Genomic DNA, 22165 nt, shown 5'->3' with positions numbered 1-22165 from the left:
GTCAGAATAACCATCATCAATAAATCAACAAACAAGTGTTGGCATGGATGTGGTGAAAAGGGGGACTTGCGTGCACTGCTGGTGGGAATGCTGATTGGTGTGGCTGCTGTGGAAATCAGCATGATGTTTCCTCAAAAACTTAAAAACAGAACAGCTGTATGACCCAGAGATTTTGATTTTGGAATTCTAGCTGAAGAAACCCAAAACACTGATTTGAAAAAATATAGGCACTGCTATGTTCATTTTAGTGTTATTTACAATAATCCAGATTTGGAGGCAGCCAAAATCAAACTGGTACATTTGCACACTTGACAGAGTGCAAGTACCAGGAGAGTGTTTTGATAACTGAAACAAGCCAGTCAGAGAAAGGCAAATACCCTGATTTCACTTATATGTGGAATCTAATGAACAAAGTAAGTTAACAAAGTAGAAACAGACACATAGATACAGAGAATAGACTCAGAGACGTCAGAGGGGAGGGGGACTGTAGATGCTGGGTGAAAAAGTAAAGTATTAAGCAGAGCAAAAACTCTTGTACATGGACAACAGTATGGTGCTTAGCAGAGGAAAAGGAGGGTTAGGGAGGTGGGAGAGGGTAAAGGGAGGATAAATGGTGATGAAAAGAAACTTGGAGTGGTGAACACACAATACAATATGCTGATGATGTGTTATAGAACTGTACACTTGAAACCTATATAATTTTATTAATCAATGTCACCTCAATAAATTCAATACAATTTTTAAAAAGAATTACAGTCTTCAAAATCTTACAGACTTATGTTCTTTTGCAGCTGACTTACAGGTCTTCTTCTACACAACATCTTAAGAAGGGAAGCCAAAAAATATTTTAGAATATATAGAGAGATATCCAGGAACATCAGTATTTTGAAATGTTAAAAGCACTATAAGTTGTAAGTTAATTATATTATTAACATCTATATATGTCATGAAGAACAAGGAAGAAGGGAAATATTTAATAAAATTTATATAGTTTATTATATATGAATTTAAAATGTTATTTTCCACCCATAGAACAAATATTTACAATATAAATGTTTTATGTTCCTAAATTTATATATGTGTATATTTCTTAGTTACTGAAATATTTTATACTGGAACAATTACTATATAGTATTGATTTATTTTATTATTTTTTAGACGTTCAAACATAAATACATTAAAAATTCTCAAAGGAGCTGATTGTGTCTGATTTCTCTACACTCAGCCATGCAATCAATGGAGANGCCTCCGTCCTTACTCGCGTCCCTGAGACCCCAAGGACCTCTAGCTGTCTGGTTCGTCACTATCTCTGGTCTCTTATTTTCATAAATGCTGGGGAATTGTTGGTTGGGGAATTGATTGCGCTGTTCTTCTGTAAATCTGCCAGGATTTTCCCCCAAGTGTAGGAGAACTGCAGTCGCTCCGTCCTACTCCGCCGCCATTTTCTCCCCCTCTGGAAAAATTTCTATATAGTATTGATTCATTTTATCATTTTTTAGATGTTCAAACATAAATACAGTAAAAATTCTCAAGGGAGCTGATTGTGTCTGATTTCTCTACACTCAGCCATGCAATCAATGGCGATAGAGAAATATATTATTTCATCTCCAAGAACCAGAGTCGTCAGAACTCAGGCCAAGCACACTCCAGTTTTCTGGCTGCTTTTACCCTGTAGAAACTGTACAAGAGGGAATTTGAAACAGACACTTTACTTTTGTTTCAAAAGCATAATGTAATTCTAAATTACTACTAATACTCCAGTGACTTGTAAGAATTTAAAAGTGTCATGAACTCCCTATTTATACCAATCATTTAAAGTTTCTATCTGCAAAGAAAAAATCATTGAATGCATTTGAAAAAGTTAACAAGAATTTAAAGTATTGACTGAAAAGAAAAAAAATATACAGAAACTCCATGCCTTTTACAAGTACAGAAGCAATTTTGAGTTTGATAACCCCTTTTTAAAATTTGCAAAACTCACTTGGAATTCTGAATATTGAGCTTTATTACAGCTTAGTGATGATTTTACTTTATGTTCTTATAGGACAAAACTGCCTTTGACAGTTGGAAGCAGCTCAACAATTATTGGCAATGTTTTCAAGTGGATTTGAAAAAGAAGCATACATATTAAAAGAAAAAAGAACTGTCTTGCTCATTTGAAGATAGGTCAATGGGTTTATCAGAACATAGTCCACTAATTGTGAACTAAACCATACTAAAAAACAAAGAAAGACTTTTTTGATGCAACCATTTTAAAATGAAATGTCTCTTTTTTAAGACATCACATAGACTACAAAATAAAGCTGATTGAGAAGAGAGAGTCTGTCTGAATCTTAAAAGGAAAGTTAAGCATGATGATTTCCCCATCTATCACATCAAAAATGTTATTTTAGCAGAGTTATGGACACGGCGACCTTCCTTTCATGCAAAATTGGGAGTGAGTTATTTGTAAATTCAGTCAGCTCCTTTAACAGAGAAAACTACAAAAAGTTGGAAAACACAGTCAGCAAACTTCTTGAACTTGAATGATCTCTCTTATACATATGAAGTGCATTTGGTTTGGAAGTATTACTTGTATTAGGGGTGCAAGAGCAGAACAGAAACAGTTTTTAAAAATAGAAATTAAGATCTATTTGTTCTTTTGTAGTGTTAGACTATAGCTGGATATCCTAATACTACTGAAAGTAGAGGATTTGTCCGGAGGCACTGTTTGCATGGGGGGCAAGAAATATTAAATTCTTTTTTACTTCTCTCTCTTCTTTTGTATCCACATAAATGGTATTTTTATTGCAACCACCAAACTCACTGTGAAGGCTTTGGATATAAAGAATCAACTTTGGGATATATATATATATATCCCAAAGTTGATTCTTTATATAAGTGATAAGTGATGTGTAGATATATCTATATATAGATATATCTACACATCACTTATCACGTGATGTAATCTATGTGTTCACAATAGATTATTTCATTATTATCCAGAGAGGAGTTTTGTTTTTGTTTTTAATTTTATAGGGAGATAATTGTTAGAAATGACAATTGGCAGAGACCTAATTCTGGGCACTAATCCAAGCACCAGTACCAATTTGCTTTATTAAATGGGAGATTCATTTTGGCACTTTAGGTTTTAAGTTCTTCATTTGAAAAAGAAAAGGATATTTCATCTAAGAGAAAACCGTATTAGAACTTTCTATTTGCTCATGGAACTAGTGGTCAGTAAGGAACTCCTGTGGGCCTCTATGCATTTACTTCAGTATTTACCCATCATGATGACTTATACAACCTTCTAACAGAGTGAAACTCATCTACTCTGAATAAATTTCCAAACCATTCTCCATCGTAAACCTTTTCTCTCAATGTAATTCTTTTTTTAAAAATAATTTTTCTATTTAATTCTTGTTCAAGTACAGCTTTCTGTTTTATATTCCCAACCCTGCCCGACCCCCACCCCATGCTCCCCGCCTCCCTCCCATTTCCACCCCCCTCCCTTAGTTATTGTCCATGTGTCCTTTATACTTGCTCATGTGAGCCCATCCCCTTTTCCCCTATGATTCTCTCCCCTCTCCCCTCTGGACCCTGTAATTCTTACAGAGAGCCAATCACAACACAGAGTAGTTTCTCACACTTCATTAAAATCTTCTCAGGTGTAGTCCTATCCATGGAACCTGAGCTTGACAAGACAGTACAATTACATAAGGAGAGTAAACATATTTCATCATTTGTATCTCCGCAGCAACCGAGAAAGGAGATTGTTTTTAGTGTCGCATCAATTAATTCCAATCTCTGCTTACCGAAAAGATAGCTCCTCAGCTGCAGCTGTAGAAATGTTTGCCTATAAGGTAAAGAATAGGGAGGATATGATTGCTCCATTACCCACTGAGAAAAAAAATTAAAGGTACTTGTAGTATGAGTACACTTTTTAATGTATGATTATACTTTTTAATGTAAAGATACTTGTAGTATGATTACACTTTTTAATCATATATATCTATGATTAAATATTTAAATATTAAATATTTTAATCGTATGTGTGTGTGTGTGTGTGTGTATGTGTGTGTGTGTGTGATTAAAATATGTGTGGATTTCCTGACAAGGGTCTTTTGGGCCATTGTTTTACACAGCTGAGGATTCACTTTGTACAGCTGGGAAACATGCAGGAGTGTAACCTTCCTCAAAAGTACATTCCACGTGGAAAGTATTTTTAAAATGTTAGTATTTCTAAACGTATTCATGGAGAATTTTTATTTTTAAAATGTCCAGACTAAGGAGATAATCAGAGATGAGGTCAAACATTTATGTACACATTTGTATCTTCATTGTGTATCATGTTTTATGACACTTGGTTTCAGTAATCCACTCACCTTTGCGTCAGTTTCACTTTGATGTCAATTGCGCTTAGTCTTTTGGTTACTGAAACGTTCCTCCTTTCAAGTTGTGTTCAGAAATTGCCTTTTAATATCTCCTCTACAAATTTCTTCTTTAACATTTTTACCTCTCTATGTGGCCCTTCAAGTTTTCATTTTCTCAAAATAGTAAAACAGAAACATTCCTTTTACCTCTCTCATCCTAATGCCCCACATCTGACCTAAGTATTATCATTTCTGTCTCCAAAACACAGGATGGCATTGTCTTTCTTTCCGTCTCCACTGCAACTGCCCTAGTGTATGGCACCATCATTTCTCACCTGTGTTACTAACAGAGCTTCCCTACTGGTCACCTGACTTTTATTGTTGTCCTCCTCAAAGTTACTTTCAACTTGCAAACCAGAGTAATCTTTCACAGTTTGGAGAACAACTCTCTACTGAATTCTCTTCAGTGTCCCTTTACATCTAACAGAACATGCAAAATTGTAAAAAGAAAAAAAGTGAAAGTCAGATGGACTTCAGCACAAATTGATATCTGCTGGCCTTCTAATCCCATTCAACCTAGGTCCCCACTACCACCTCTTAGAGCATTTTAGCCACATTAGTCTTCGTTTGGTTACTGAAAAGCCCTCTCCCTCCCCTGGGCCTTATATTTGCTCTTTTCTCTACTTTAGCATTCCTTCTCCTCTCTCTTCTGCCCTTAACTACTTTTCTCTTTTAAAAAACTTTCATGTATACACACTTACTTGTTGAAATTATTAAAGTTTAAATTTAATAGAAGTTAAAATCTTTTAAAAATGCTGTCTTGTTATTTTAGATTCTCTAGGTACAATTAAAGGATAATTGAGATACAATAAACTGCATACATTTAAAGTGAATGCCACGAAGAGTCTGACACATGCGTTCCCTCTCGAAGCCCAACATAGCTCAGCATTAATGCACACACTCATTACTTCCAACGATCTCCTTGTGCCCCTCTGCAATCCTTTCCTATCTCCTCTTGCTCTTATCCTTAGGGGACCAATGTTCTGCTCTCTCTAATTAGAGATTATGATTGTATTTTTTAGAATTTCATACACATGAAATTTTACCGTATGTACACTTGTGGGGAGATGTCTGACTTCTTTCCCTCAGTGTAACTATTATACCACTGTTGTTGCATGTAACAGATGTTCATTCATTTTGTTGCTGAGTGACATCCCACTGTATGGACATACTAAAATTTGTCCATCCATTTATATGCTGGTAGACACATGGACTGTTTCCAGTTTGTGACTATTAAAAAGAGAGTTGCTGTAATGGTTTACAAGTTTTTTCACCCAGTTTTATTGAAGTATAATTGGTATAAAAACTGCATAAAGTTAATACATATTATTTGGTGATTTTAGACATGCACAAGGTCTGTCCAGAAGGTATCCAGCCATGTAATATGAAAAATAGAGACATTTGTTGAAGAAGATACAAGACACAGAAAGATTGTACGTAGGACAATGATGTCCCAGTCCCCTTCAAAGTAGGCACCTTGGGACCCCACACAGTTTGCGCAGTCTCCATCAGCTACCCTGTTGTATTTTCCTGAGTTTCATCGGCAGTCTGGAATCTCTCACCTTTCCATGGTAATTTTAGTTTTTGAAAAAGCCTGAAGTTGCAGGGCACCAAATATTGGCTGTAGGGGAGCTGAGTCACCTGGGTGATTTGATATTTTGCCAAAAACCTCTGCATGAGAGGTTATGTATGAGTGGGCACATTGTGAAGATGAAGTTGCCAATCACCAGTTGCCCATAGCTGCAGTCTTTTGAATCATCTGAATAGTTTTCACAGAGGAATGTTCAAGCTAAATGCAAAATTTGACACAGATTCATTGTTCTACTTGCTCAGTCACTTTGAATGTGATGGCCACACAGTGCACATGCTCACTCAACAGCATCTACTGCCCCACTGATTAGCACAGTGAAGTCATCATTATTCACACATGGACATTCCAGTCCACTCTCCTTGGCTGCCAGGTTACATAGATGTTATGCAAACTGTTCTTGTTATGTTGACAATGGTTGGACTTTTTCCAGAGAGATCATTTATAAACTTGTGTTACCATCACCACAATCAAGGTAGACATACCCAACTTCAAATGTTTCCTTATGCTACTTTGCTGCTTTTTGGTGCTTTGTGTGTGTGTGTGGTAAGAAAACATAAAATCTATATTTTAAGCAAATTTTAAAGTGAGAAACACCTTACCACTAACTATAGAGGTGCTATGTTGTACAGCACATCTCTAGAACTTACTTGACTGTATAATGGTACCTTTATAACCTTTGGGCAACCACTGCTCCCCATCCCCTCCTGGCATCTCATACAAAAGTAACCGTGCAGTACTCATCCTACTGTGACCGAAACTTCACTTAGCTTATGTTCCAAGTCCTTAATGTCTTCCAAGCACATCATGTCGCACAAATGGTAGTATTCCTACCTAAAATGCAGAAACCAAATATAATCATGAAGAAACACAAACAAACCAAAATGGGGGGTTGCAATCTACAAGATAACTGGTCTGTACATATTAACAAGGTCCGTGGCATTAAAGACCAAGACAGACTAAACAGCTATTCAAGTTTAAAAGGTTAAAGACTAAGGAGAATGTGTGTACTTGAATGAAATCTTGGAGCAGAATTTCTTCTTTAGCTATAAGTGACATCATTGGGACAATGGGCAAAATATGAATATAAGCTGTGTACTAGATAATAGTCTTATATCAATATAGTTTTAAATGTTTATAATTATACTGTGGTTATGTAAACCAATGTTCTTGGTTTTAGAGAATACATAGGCAAACACAGAAAATCAGCAATAAGACAGATACGGTTTCACATATACAATTGGGACATCTAGGTGAATAAACAAATTTCTCTGCAGTATTTTTATAACTATAGATCTGAAATAATTTCAACATATAAAATTATAGAAAAATGTCATGATCCCAAAGAATACTGCATTTCACTATTTTTAGTAAAAAAGAGCAAGGTTTAAAATTATAATGTATCATTACATATGTACTTAAAATGCTAGAAAGAAAGAAAATATTAATAATACTTAGCTCTTAAGATTGGGATTGTATGTGATTGCAACTTTTCTTCTCTACACGTTTCCATGTTATCCAAGTACTACAATAAGTCCACATTATTTTTATCATCAGAAAAAATGTTGAATATATTTGTTAAGTAATTACATAGTTTAAGGCCAAATAGCTATCTCTTCAAAGTTAACACGTATTGTAGTCTCTTTCCATTTCCTCTGATAATTAACACGTACTTGAGTTTCACTGAAGACTGCTTTAACTCTTCAAATAACTGGCTTCTAGGATTATAGTCCTAGGCAGCACAGCTTTCAGTTCCTTATAGTAATTGTAATTGTCTGAAAGCAAGAAAGGCTGGTAATCAAGAGTAGTGAAATCGGGTTCAGACCTCCTTACTGGCTATCCAAAACATATCATCTCATTTTTTCAGCTTCTTTATTTTTCAAATAAGGAAAATACCAGTATTTCATAGGGTTTGTTATGCGCTGAATTGTCTTTCTCCTTAGTTCATATGTTGAAAATCCAATGCTTGGTACTTCAAAATGTGACCCTACCTGGAAATATGGGTTTTTACAGAAGTAATTATATTCAAATGAGATCATTAGGGTAGGCCCTAATCCAATCTAATTTATACCAAGAGTAATTTTGGACACAGACAGCTACAGAGGGAATGCAATAGGAAGAGACACAGGAAGAGGACGGCCATCTACAAGCCATGGAGAAGGAAGCCTGGAACAGATGCTTCCCTCACGGCTCTCAGAAGGAACCAACCTAGCTGATATCTTAATAGCAGGCTTCTAGCCTCCAGAACTGTGAGAAAAGAAACAATTGAACATGAAAAGAAACGTGTTGTTTGAGTCATCCAGTTGGTGGTACATTTTTATGGCAGCCCTAACAAACTAATGTACGATTACAGGGAGTAAGTATTAATTGAGACCAAAGGAGTAAAATTTTAGTAAGTGCCTGGTAAAAAATAAACTTATTAAATGGTATTTGTCACTGTTGTTTTTAAAATATGGAAATTTTCATGATTAGCTACAGATTTCTCTGTATGATTAATCCTAAAAAGTGCAATTGTAATTTTTTATCAATTCTTAAAACAAATAAGAGACTGTGACCTGAGAAAACACTCCCTTGAAATAATTATGATTGTATATTAAAAGTGACTTTGGAGTTAATCTAGTCTAGCTCTTGTCCTTTTATTTTACTGAAAACAGAAATATTGTATAATTTATGTCTATGTAAAAAGCAAGTCAAAAGCAAAACCATTTGTATTGTATCAACATCCAGACTTTCACTCAAGAATTATTTTGAAACATGGTATATTTGTTTTACTTTATAAAATTGGCCTTTTGTTAACATTTTTCCTCTTTCTAGTCTTTAAAGTGAATTTGTATTTCCCTATTTTGGTATAAAAGGATGTACCTTAACTCAAATTACTTCTATCATATAGAAAATATTTCTGTCTCTGAGTAGAAAGATTATACCCATGAGACCCAGTTAGATTCCAGGGAACATTAGATTCGTTCTTTAAAGCTGGCATATGTACATTTTTTGCCACAGAACCCATGAGAATCTGGTTTAAACAGGTGAGTCACACCAGTGGGCCATATTGGAGTAGCACTGAACTAAAGGTTTGTGAGCCCAGGCAAACTCTGAGGTAACCTGAAGCCATGAATTTGAGTGTGTGGTGAGGGGTGGTATACTAAATTTCACTGAGAAGCAACCAAGGCCATATCTGGGAAAAACTGTAGTGTTGGGTCCACTCGTATCAAATAGGTACCAAGTACCAAGTAATGGGTATCAAAAAGGCTTATTTCAGCTCACCTTCTCTCTCCCCTTCTGTAGTGAGGGTAGCTCCCACTATGTCTGCCACCTGCTGTAGATGGTCCTATGGAACTGCTCCAGCTTCTTGACCTAGAGGAACAAGCAGACAAATAGCATCTAATCCAATAATCTGAAGGCTCTCAACTTCTTTTGCTAAAATGTGCTGATACACTACACGGTGGTGGGCGTGGAGCCAAGAAGGCAAAGGTGTGGGAGTCATGAAGTAGGGTTTCAGCCAACAAAAGCAGCCACCTTTTATGTGCGGACCACCGTCAACAAGAATACCCTGAGCAGTATCCAGCACCTCGTCTGCAAGAACAAGTACCCAGGACCTGTGCATGTTTGTCATCCACACAGCTAGAGCTTGTGATGTTGAAGAGTAAGCGAGCTGCCCCACCAAGAGCTCCTGAGCTCCTCCCTTCCCCCAGGGCAATAAAGCTATCAGCCAACATTCCTAAAATAAAAATAAGAAAGGAGACCTATACAGGGTTGGAGCAAACCACAAATGGAGCGTGAACAACTGAGGATTTAGTCTAACTATTAATCTATTGTATTCTTTCATTACTCTGCTAGCCATTTACAGCAATCCTGATTATTTATTTATTTATTTATTTATTTATCTTTAGAGGGGAAGGGAAGGAGAGAAGGAGAGAAATATCAATGTGTGGTTGCCTCTCATGAGTCCCCTGCTGGGAACTGGCCTGCAACCCAGGCATGTGCCCTGACTGGGAATTGAACCACGATCGTGTGATTCTCAGGCCCAAACTCAATCCACTGAGCTACACCAGCCAGGGCCCTGATTATTTATATAATAAAAATAAGGGCAAAACAAAAGAAAAAAATTAGAAAAAAAAAGCAGTAGCTACTCAAATGAAAAGGTTATTCCAGGGCCTTCCTCCTAACATGGCCTCATTTTAGAAGATTGGGACCACTCTAGTTTTATTTTTAAGATTAAGCCCACCTCAATATCAAGGCCCAAACCTACATACAAACAGAAGAAATCTAAGAAATTTGATACTATCACTCAATATTTTCACTGATGTGTGTTAGGGTGGTCAGCGATGTGGGCTGTTAAAGAATTGACAAAGAGAAGAAAGTGCAAAATGTACTTTTTCATTCACTCTCCAAGAGGGGAGAGTGGCTTGGGTGTGGTGAGACACACCAGCACTGAGGGTGGGGGCTCTGAGCTTTTATCAGGTAGTTGGGGTGGTTGTAGGGCAGGACGTTGCGGTTGGTCTTGTATAGGGTGCAGCTTGTTTCGCTGTTATCTTTGGGTGCAGGGTCTGGTCATTTTGGTCTGGCGTGTCCTATTTTGTAAGTTCTCAGAGCCTCTGCTCCTTCAGGGAGCCTCCAGCAATTTTCTAGTCCTGAGGGTAAAGTCTCATAAAGCAAGAGTCACTCATGTTGTATGGGGTCCAGGTAGCTCTGGCAAAGAGGGCCTGGAAAGGGGGATTTTTGTCTTTCAGTGTGGCTGATCTCATCCAGACCATGGGTCACAGACCCAGCAACTAGGTCTCTGCTTTCCTCCTATGGGACTCTTGACGTTATACCTGTGTCTACAGTGGGCTTGTGCTTTGGCCTGGTTAGTCCAGGAACCTCTTCTGGTTGCTAGTAGACTACAGCATTCCCAAGTCTGGAAAACTACTTTGTCCTTGTCAATAATGACAGTTGTAAACCTAAAAGCTGGATATGTGACTGGATCTGGCTTTTCCTGCTAACTAAGGCATTCTGGATCTCTTGGCTCTGCTCTGCTTGTCAGTCAAAAGGCACCTGTCAAATCAGTGGATGTTTATTCTGATACTGGTTGGTCTCTTTAGTAAATTCTTACTTTATAGTAGACTTTTTATGTTAGCAAGTCTGCTGTAGAAGCTTTCTTCCCATCACCCTCACCTGGCTCGTGTTCCGACAGTAACCATGCTCTGTACCACACCATCTTCCAAGTCTCTTACTGGATATTTCCTAGCTTCGTCAGTGATTCAGTTGTCAGATCTACAATGTCCTCAGCTTCCAAAAGGGTATTGAACTTGGAAGTAAAAGAAAAGCACACTAATCTGCCACTGCTAGAACTGTAGCCCCTCCTTACCTTGCTGCCATGACTACATGAAACGTACAAAACCCAGAAACTCTAATGTGTTGTTCATTCACCAACAAAAAGAAAGAAATATTTGATTGTGCCATGGTTAACAAATACATCCGAATCTCAATGGTTTCAAAGAAGAAAACAAACAGAAAAAGAAGCACACTTTTTGTTCATACCATTTACCTATCTGGGATTGGTAAAGAGGAATTCACCTAACTGTAGTAACTTGAACTTCCCTAACCCTTGTGACTGAGGGGAGAGGAAATATTCCTTCATGGCTCACGCAGATAAGTTATCACATTATTCAGCCAGGAAACAACATACATATTTTTGTCCACAATTCACTGACCAAAATTAGTTTGAGCCCACCTAGCCCTAAATATTTGAATGGGTAGAATAGCAAATTTTTGTCAAAAAATACTAAAAATTTACCAAGCCTTACTTGTGCAAAAGCCAGGTAGCACAGTATAAAGAGACAACATAAAAAATCTAGTACTCAGAAAATAAAATAAGGCAGTCACCTACTGAAATGGCAAGGGAGACAGAAAATAAGAGGTGTAGAGATGTGAAGAAACTATACTGACAGAAAAGAAGCAACACCAAAGGTTAGCAGTGGCCACTGGTAGAGAAAGTACCGAAGTCTGAAGGGAGTAACAGGCCAAATCCTCTGTGCCTCAATAGTCTTTGAAGTTAGTGTTTGTCTGTAATTTACTAATTTTTCCCCCAAAACTGTAGTTTACAGGAAATCATCACATTAAGAAAATGCTAAATTTCATTCATTTCACTCTGTTAATATGACAAGCGAACACTTTCCAATGCCAAATCTGGAGTATTGTTGTAATAGGTTTGCAAGGCAATCTTGGTTTAAAGACTAGACTAGGTGTGCTCTCTGAAATATAGGTGAGCTTTCCTTTCACATCAGTGAAGTAAAAAGAGAGATATGAACTCAGGATATTGTATGTAGAATGACTTTGCTTGAGTTGAGAGATGTTTAGGAGTCAAGAGTTTCTGCATCCACTTACCATTCAGTGTTAATGAATCCTGAATTTCAAAGTCACCTGAGAGCACCCTGACAAAGAAATCTTCAGGGGCCAAAACTTGCACAGCAGGTCTATAGTATATCTGAGAGCTTGTACTTGAAAACTATTCTGTTTAGGGGATTCGCTAAATTCCAGCTGGGTGACTTTTTAACTTCTGAGATGAACCAGTCTATGATAGCATGATAGACTTCATGAACATCGTATAAGAAAGCTTCAGCTTCTGGTTTACATAAACTTGAAAAATAGATAATGATTTATTATAACAATCTCTTCTAAAGATTTCAAATTGGAAGAATGATTTGAAATAAGAAATATAACAACATTTATTTAAAGTTAAAAAGAATGAGTTGAAAGCTAAAGAAATCTTTAGGTAATGGCAGTAAAACATCTTCAAATTATGTTTGGAGTGAAACAAAGCAAAGTGAAAGGCAAGGTGTTGAGTAACCACTGAATTAAAAAATAAAATCTTACATGTATTGCTATTTACTTGTATATGTATAATATGTATTTTTGGAAGAACACAAAAAATACAATAACTGTTTATTTGTTGTCAGTAGCTGGCACTGTGGAGTGGAAACTTGTAGGATGGCAAAGGGAATTGGAAGAAAAAAGATTTTTTTAACAAACACACACACATATATATACACATATATGAATACATAGATTTTAGTATACACACTACATATATAGAATTTTAGCTTCAGAATTATTTTACATAGTTAAAAAAACCTTAAAAAGTAGTAGAAGTTAAAACATTACTCCTTAATTGAAGTCAAAGTAAAATTATAGTAGAGACCCAGTAATATGAATGAGGTTCCCATGTTTCCAGCAAAAAATGGGTTCTTGTGGAGTTGCAGGAAAGAAACTTCAGGGGCACACGCATCAGAGGAGTTTAAGCATAGTGGCAAGACTTAATGGGAGTTCAAGCCAAGATGGAGGCATAAGTAGAAACCTTTCGCTTCCTCACACAACCAAAAGGAGGATAACAACCAACCTAAAATCAGTAAACAACCGGAAGTGCCAGAAAATCAAACTGCATGGAGCTCTGAAAACCAAGTAATTAGAGTCGAACAGAACGACCAGACCAGTAAGAACCCACAGCCAGGCTATGGACCGTGAGGGCAGGGATGGCTGAAGGGGAAACGGAGACTCAGAATGGACTGTGGACTATGACAGGGGTTTTGGGTGGCAGAAACTCCCAGTCTCACATGAGAGTTCTTTGGAAAGTGGGATAGAGACAAGCAGAGGAGCTACATTGTTCCCCCACAGGCAGTGCAGCAAGGAGGGTTGTCCTGCCCTGGTGATTACCTAAGGCCCGGCCCCCTTACAACTTAACAGGTGCACCAAGACAAAGAAATATGGCCCAAATGAAAAAACAGAGCAAAGCTTCAAAAGAGAGCTAAGCAATGAGGAGATAGCCAACCTATCTGATGGAAAATTTAAAGCCCTGGTAATCAAAATGCTCACAGAACTGATTGAGCTTGGTCAAAAAATGAAAGAACAAATGAAAGACACCCAAAATGAAATAAAGCAAAATAGTTAGGGAACCAGCAGTGACATGAAGGAAACCAGGACTCAAAGTAATGATTTGGAACAAAAGGAAGAAACAAACATCCAACCAGAATAGAATGACGAAACAAGAATTCAAAAAAAATGAAGAGAGGCGGAGGAATCTCTGGGACAACCTAAAATGTTCCAATATCTGAATTATAGGGGTGCCAGAAGGAGAAGAATAACAGCAAGTAATTAAAAACTTACTTCAACAAATAATGGAGGAAAACTTCCCCAATCTGTCAAAGGAAATAGAATTCCAGGAAGTCCAGAGAGTCCCCAAAAAGTTGGACCTGAAGAGGAACACACCAAGGCACATCATCCTTAAGTTACCCAAGATTAAAGACAAAGAGAGAATCCTAAAAGAAGCAAGGAAGAAAGAGACAGTTTCCTACAAAGAAGTTCCCATTAGACTGTCAGCTGATTTCTGAAAAGAAACCTTGTAGGCAAAAAGGGATTGGAAAGAAGTATTTGAAGTCATGAAAGGCAAGGACCTACACCCAAGATTACTCTATCCAGCAACACTTTCATTTAGAATGGAAGGGCAGATAAAGTGCTTTCCAGATAAGGTCAAGTTAAAGGAGTTCATCATCATCAAGCCATTATTACATGCAATGTTAAAGGGACTTATCTAAGAAAAGGAAGATCAAAACTATGAACAGTAAAATGACAACAAACTCACAACTATCAACAAATGTACCTAAAAGAAAAGAAACAGTGAAAACAAAAACTAAGCAAAAACTAGAATAGGGAAAGAATCAGAGAAATGAACATCACATAGAGAGATTTCTGTAGGGAGAGGGAAGGGAGGAATAGGGGGGTAATGTAAAGGAAAGAAGAAGTGTAGTTGGTAGGCATAAAATAGATTGGGAGAGGTCAGAAATGGTATAGGAAACAGAGAGCTCAAAGAACTTATATGTAGAACCCATGGGCATGAACTAAAGGGGGGAATGCTGGAGGGTGGGGGTGTCCAGGGCAGAGGAGTATAAAGGGGGAGAACTTTGGAAACCTGTAATAGCATAACCAATAAAATATACTTAAAAATACTTAATGGGATGAAAAGAAATAATATTCCCTCAGGAATGTAGAGAGTGGACAGGCTCTAGTAGCAGCTGCCAAAAGGTTTGCTGATCCTCCATGTATTTTCTGGGTTTCAGAAACAAGCAAGCTGTCTTTCAAACTGTCCACTCTATTTCCTGAACTAGTGAGTTAGGGCTCAGTTACATTGAAAAAAATATGGTATTTGCCTAAATCCCCCATCAGATTTTAGTGATTTCATTCTGATAATTTATGGAGTTTAACAAAAAAGTTGTCAGAAAGGTCAGCCTGTTAAATTGTGTATCAAAAATCATCATTTCATTTCTTACGTGTAATTTGGAGAACTTTCCAAGAATCAGAAAGCCATGTGTTAGAGCTTTGTAATTTCTTTATAATTTGACCAATTCACCAAGTAGGGTAGTTTGAGAAATAGCCATTGTATGCTAAATTATATTGTTGAAGCGCCTTAAGAAAAGTTATGATTCACCTGAAACATAATTTACCTAAATGAACCCAGCACTATAAATCTTCTCTTAGTGAACATCTACTTAATACAAGGTTTAAGAGAGAAGAGGAGACAATAAAACATCCCACAACCCTGCAACTCAGATACGTTTCTCACAATTCAGACCTTTTTCTACACATCATCCTAGTTACCTCATATTCTTGTATTGCCTTAGGGGTTTAAGCGGTATTGCCTCCCTAGCGTATCTCTTCTCCATTTCTTCAATCACTGAAGTCTCTCCTTCACAGTTCTCATAAAGTTCTATTTTCTTTCCTTGTTTTCCACGATCATCTCCAACAATTTGAACTTTCTGAAGAGCTTTTAACAAGGTTACCGGTGGACCCAGATACCAATTATTCCATCTACACTAGGGCATACATCATTTGATAAGACACTCTGCAGTAACAGGGGGATGAGTGAGTGAATAAGACACTAGCTTCTTTTAACAGGTTGAGTTCAAGTATTGAGACTGTGGATCTCATCAGTATGGGCAACTAACCTTTAAAACTAGCAGGCTGTAAAATAGGGAGGCAATATACAATATCTATGTGTATGAGGAAGAACTGTGTTGGATACCTTGTTATTAGGATATTGTTCTACATAAAATATATGCTTTCTACTCAATAGATATTTATTAAACAAAATAATAAACTCCATTTGCTTCTTCAAAAACTTCTTGAAAATGTAAATTTACTGAGGATGTTCTGTCAAAGCTAAATTTAAGATGGCTTCTTTTTTCCTCCCAGAAATAATAGCTCCTTCTGGCAATGTGGACACCAAATTATAATAACTGTAGATTGATTGTGCATGTAAATTTAAAATGCTGGAATTAAGAAATCACTCATGAGTATTTTCTGTGTATTGATGATTTGCTTAAAAGATGTCTTATGCATGATTCTTTATTATAAACAAGTTGATGAATTATCTTGTCAAATAGATTGGAATGTGTCAAGATGAGGACTATATCTTCTTTCTCCTTGAATGCTCATTTCTGTACATAGATGATTATTAATAAAAATATAAGAGACACAGAAAAAAATAAATTGACATAAGTAACTATGTAATTACCAAAGATTGAATGAACTTAGAAATTTTGATTAATTATTATAATATCAAAGAACAATTTTGCACCAAGAATCTTTCTCTTGGCAATTATTTAGAGATACTTTGCATTTCCTGTTTTGCATTTGGAGGTGAGTCAGTAGAACAAAGAAACTTAATTATTTGGGTAAAGCACCACCTAAACCAGCATTACCTCATTGATTTTCCAGAGCCAATTTCTGAAGACTAGCCTACTGGAACTCATGACTATTTGCATTTGCTATCCGGGCAGGATGCTATCATCAAACACTTTGATCATGTATCATTACCAAGCATTATCCTGCTATAACAAGCCTACTGACCATACTCAGTCGTCACTGGGCAAAAATAACCTAGCTTGATTCTAATCTACTTTTGTCGTATACATCCAAAATTTCATTCAGGGGCATTTAATTATTAATAATCTTGAATCATAACCAAATCAATTTCAAGTAATAGTGTTTGATATGAGGATTTTTTTCATTCTAATCATTGTTGAGTAAATATTTGACAGTGGTTTAAATTTAGACTGTTAATACAGAAATAATTTTTATATAATATCTAGTCCAAATCTCTCATTTTCAAACAAAAGAGCAGAGGCTTGGGGAAGTTCAGCTCACTTGGGATATTAATAGCCCTTTGGAAGAAGTAAGAATAGAAGGTAGGTCTCCCAAACTCTTTCAGTTCTACAAATGCAGTAGTCCCTCCTACATTTTACTTTCCATGGTTTTAGGTACCTGTGCTCAGCCTTGGTCCAAAAATATTAACTAGAAAATTCCAGAAATAACCAATTCATAAATGTTAAATCGCACACCTTTTTGAGTAGAGTGATGGAACCTCACAGCATCCCACTCTGCCCTGCCTGGAAGGCCAGTCATCCCTTTGGCCAGAGCATTCATGCTGTAAACACTGCCTGCCCGTTAGTCACTTTAGTAGCCATCCATTATCAGATTAACTGCCCTGGTATCATGGTGCTTGTATTCAAGGGACCCTTATTTTATTTAATAATGGCCCCAACACACAAGAGCAGTGGTGCCAGCAATTTGGGCATGCCAAAAAAAGCTATAAAATTATTTCTTTAAGTGTAAAGGTGAGTACAGTACAAAATACTTAGACAAATAACAATCATATTTATATGACATTTTTATTACAATATATTATTATCACTGTTCCATTTATTACTAATTATTGCCTCTTACTGTGCCTAATTTATAAATTAAAGCATACTATATTATAGGCTTTAGTACTATCCAAGGTTTTAGGCATCCACTAAAAGTCTTGGAATGTATTCCCAGGTATAAATGGGAACTGTTATAATTTTTTCGTTATATCATAATTTTTAGCAACAAAGTTTAGAATAAGTTATCAACTTAAATGAAAAAAATTATGATCATTTAAAGAAGGAAACTGTGAAACATTAATTTCTTCTATGTACTATTTTCAGTGATACTGAAAAATCAAATGCAAGTATATTCAGTGAACAGTGAAGTAGAATGCTTTTATGCTTTTGTGATAATGTTCACTGTTTCACGATTTTGATGTTACTGTTTCAAAAAGAATTTAAGGTGAAATTATTTTTAAACATTCAGTTATTAAAATATGTATATAATTTCTGGTCTTTAAGTGTTGATGGTAAAGATTTAATTGTCCTCTTTAAATATCTGAACCATGTGTTTCTTTCCAATTTGATAATTATACTGATGTAATTCTCTGTATGTTATATTTCATAGGTATACCTGGGTAGTATTGTTTCATGTATGTTCAAGATATGCAAGAAAAACTCAATGTAATGAAGAGACTCTTATAGTACTGATGCATTAACTAAGAAAGTCTCTGATGGCTAAAAACGGTAAATTCAATTGACATTATGATTCTCCACTTCATTTATAAACACTTATCAGTGTTAATGTGTTTCGTAAGCTTCAATAGTCTGAGTGGTTTATAGCAGTCATTGAAAAGAGTTTTTCTTTTCCAAATGGGTAAATATGGAAGACCCAAGGTAGTTCTTTTTCTCCTGAAATTTTACTTCTAAGTAGTAAATATAAATGTTTCTTTAATGATGCACTCAAACAATCACAAATAAAATGGGAGTTATACCAAGAGATTGAACAGGAAATAAAATAGGTCCTATTAAGGTTTAACTAAATGGAACGCAGTCTCTGAGAAAAGGTCATTGTTATGATCAGTGTGAACTTGGGCAGATATTCAACTTCTGCAAGATAATATAAGCCAAGCATTACTGGTTAACAGGGAGTGTTCTAAGTAGTCAGTGTATTCACCATAATGTTTTTGTTTTTTGTTTTTTTTTAATCTCTACTCAAGACAGATGGTTCCTGCTCCTATTCTTGATACAAACTGAAGAAAGTAAGGGCATCCACCATGGGGAGGAGTTTGCTATTTTGGGAGAAAGAACCATTTTGGGTAAAGTTAACTCTGACAAGCAAAAGAATTAATTTCCATCAAGAGACTACCAGGTTTACCAGGCTTCAGATCTCAGCTTCATCATTGAGCACATCGTGTGTCGTCGGGCACAAGTGAAAGGTCTTTGTCTACATTCATTGCTTTGTTCGTCAGTGTCCTGTTGTTCTACCGCCATTTGTTGACTCTACCTAATACGTGGAAACAAACACAAGAAGGCTGCCAAAACGGCCTTCATCAGAGTTTTATCGTTTTCCTCATGTAGATCTTGTACGTGTTAGATTTATACCTAAGTGTTTCAGTTTTGGGGGGCGGTGCTAGTGTAGATGGTATATTCTGAACTTCAAATTTCACTTGTTCATTACCAGTATATGGAAAAGCAATGAGCTTTTGCATGTAAACCTATATCCTGTTACCTTGCTATAATAAAATTATGTATTAGTTCTAAAAAAAAAGAGAGAGAGAGACTACCAGGACTAAGTATAAATAAAGAATAAATTTTAGCTAGAAAATAATTTATTATTATGGCAACAAAAAAGAGTATAGTGACAGAAACCTATTATGATATAGCAGGTGTGGTACAGTGTAGTGGTTCCCAGTATAAGCCTGGGCCACCCATCATTTTGGCATGAATGAGCATACCTGGTCCCTATTCATAAGAATATTTTGAGGATATTATTGTACCCTTTATTGAGATTAGAAACAGAGTCATAGAGAGTATAAGTCATTTATCTAAAGCTATGCAAATATGACTATAATTGTTGAGGTTCAAACTCAGAGAAACTTGTGCCAGTGTGAACCTCTTTATCGCTAAAATATATTGGTATCTGCAATCGCTAAACAGATTAAACAGGAATACATATATTAAAAATGGTGAGAACTACTGGCTGAGAAGAAAAACTTCATAGAATCAGAGAAAGCTAAACTTGAATTCTATTTCTGTCATTTGGTAGGAGAATATATTGAGAAAATTAATTAATTATGGGCCTCTCAGTCTCTTCATGTATTGATTAACTCCTGGTTATCAATATTTACTTTCAATGTACTTTGGAAATGTGAATGATTACCTCTAGTCTCTATAGAGGATACAGACTCAAATGTTGAAGCTATAAAAATAATTTGTTTCAGAGCATGAAAGACATATATCTAAATTTATATTTGACCAAAAAATAAGACACATTAGGCTAAGGACTAGATTTGTATACTTCTCTATGGCTTATTGTTGTATTTTATATTAGAATAATTTTGTATTAACTTTTTATGTAAAACATTATTTACAATTCTGAGTTATTAGTTGCCTTCTCGGAATTTTCTCTGTTCTATTATGTTTTTCTTAGTTTTATTGAATGAAGAAAAATAAAATGGTGATTAAATATTATAGGCTGGAAAGTGTTAAGTATCCATGAAACAATATCTTCTTATAATCTACATTATAATGGAAGTAAGAAAAAACTTTATGTATAACCTGAATATAAGCCAATGGGTAGAGGTTTATTGCCTTATTTAGTTAGCAGATGGAGTCAACTAACTAAATATGTGCTTTTACCTTTTAGTTATTATACTTTATTTTTGTTTTTCTTTTAATTTTATTTATTTTTAGAGAGAGGGGAAAGAAAGGAGAAAAAGAGGGAGAGAAACATCAATGTGTGGTTGCCTCTCATGCACCCCCTACTAGAGACCTGGTACCCCAAACCAGGCATCAGACCTGACAGGGAATCAAATTCACTAGGCTTTGGTTTGTAGGCCTGTATTCAACCCACTGACCTATAACAGCTAGGGCTATTTTTGTTTCCGTTCCATATATTGTCTCATAGAAGAGATAACTAAATGAATTCATTTTACCACAAATTTAAGGAAAAAAATCAGTCATATTTTTTAATCTGAGAAGATCTTTATTACTTGAAATATATTTTTATTTGTTTGTTTGTTAAAGTTACAAAGCTTTCAAAACTAAATCAGATGTCTCACACCTAAGTAAATATTTTGATTTGATTTTATTAACACAGCAATTTTTGGCCACAGAGCAAGATGCTACAATCTACAAAATGCTTTTGTGAGATTATATATATTACAATATTTTTTAAATAAAATTAAAGTTTCTCCAGCATAATAAATTTTCTGAAATAATTCAGTTAGCGTGACATTGAAAATTTCATTCTGTTACTGAAAATCTTATAATAAATTAACGAAGTTTATGTCTTCCAAATTCTAAACATTTTTGTGTCTATGTATAATAAGCACATATGTGTGTATATTATAGATACATTTTTACATGTATATTTCTTGGGGATATACATTTGCTTAGCACTGGTCTGCAAATAAGTTGAAAATAGCATGGTAAAAACTTTCAGAAATCTGTAAGAGGGTTTGAACAGCTGTTCCCTGGCTGCTCAAGGCAAATAATGCTTGTGTTAGTATCTAAAAGGTCAGACAGGGCATAGGAGGAATGCTACAAATAGTATGAGATTGTTACAATTTGACGAAAGGGCAGTTTCAGATTTTTACAAGACTGATTTGCAATGCTGTGTCTCTAATAACCTGCTTAAGGTAGTTTTTCTTCTTTTCAAAATATTCTTACCTTTACCACAAAAGTCAAATAAAATGCAAAAGATAAAATTGGGGTTAAAAAACAAGAACACAGCACTTGTGAGAGAGGCATTGTGAAAGCAGATGTTCTGTGGCCTGGATTTAGCCAAAATTGGTTTCTCCAATGACTCACTGTGAGAAAGGTTCATCTATTCAAATTTTAAATTGGTGTTTTTTGAATAAACTGGTCCAGAATAAAGGTGACCAGATATCACATATTCATGCCATAGTTTTCATATAAGCATTTTTCTCCATGATGCCCAATTATTTAAAAGAACCAGCAAATACATCTAAATTGTACCTATCAACTCTCCTTTAATCAAAGATTCTCTAACATTTTCTAGCCCTGTTCTGTTGGCAGCAAGACTCTGTGTCCTGGACAGATGGCAATACAGGTTGTTGCTTTTGTCAACTTGGGTTCCTCAGGGGTTTGCAGAGTTTAGGTCACCAAGGACACTGTCTCCTCATGGTCATTGGCCGGAGTGGCAGCCCGCTAGCTGGTCTGTATTTTAACTACTACCAAAGATATTTTCTGGGACCATCTAGGCGACATTTCAGTTGTTTAATTGACAGGGTTCATTTTTTTTCTTTGACTGCAAATTG

This window comes from Sturnira hondurensis, unplaced genomic scaffold, assembly GCF_014824575.4.
Source record: "Sturnira hondurensis isolate 20B ecotype Veracruz unplaced genomic scaffold, ASM1482457v3 Scaffold0000880, whole genome shotgun sequence".
NCBI lineage: Eukaryota > Metazoa > Chordata > Mammalia > Chiroptera > Phyllostomidae > Sturnira > Sturnira hondurensis.
This window is presented reverse-complemented; position numbering follows the sequence as displayed.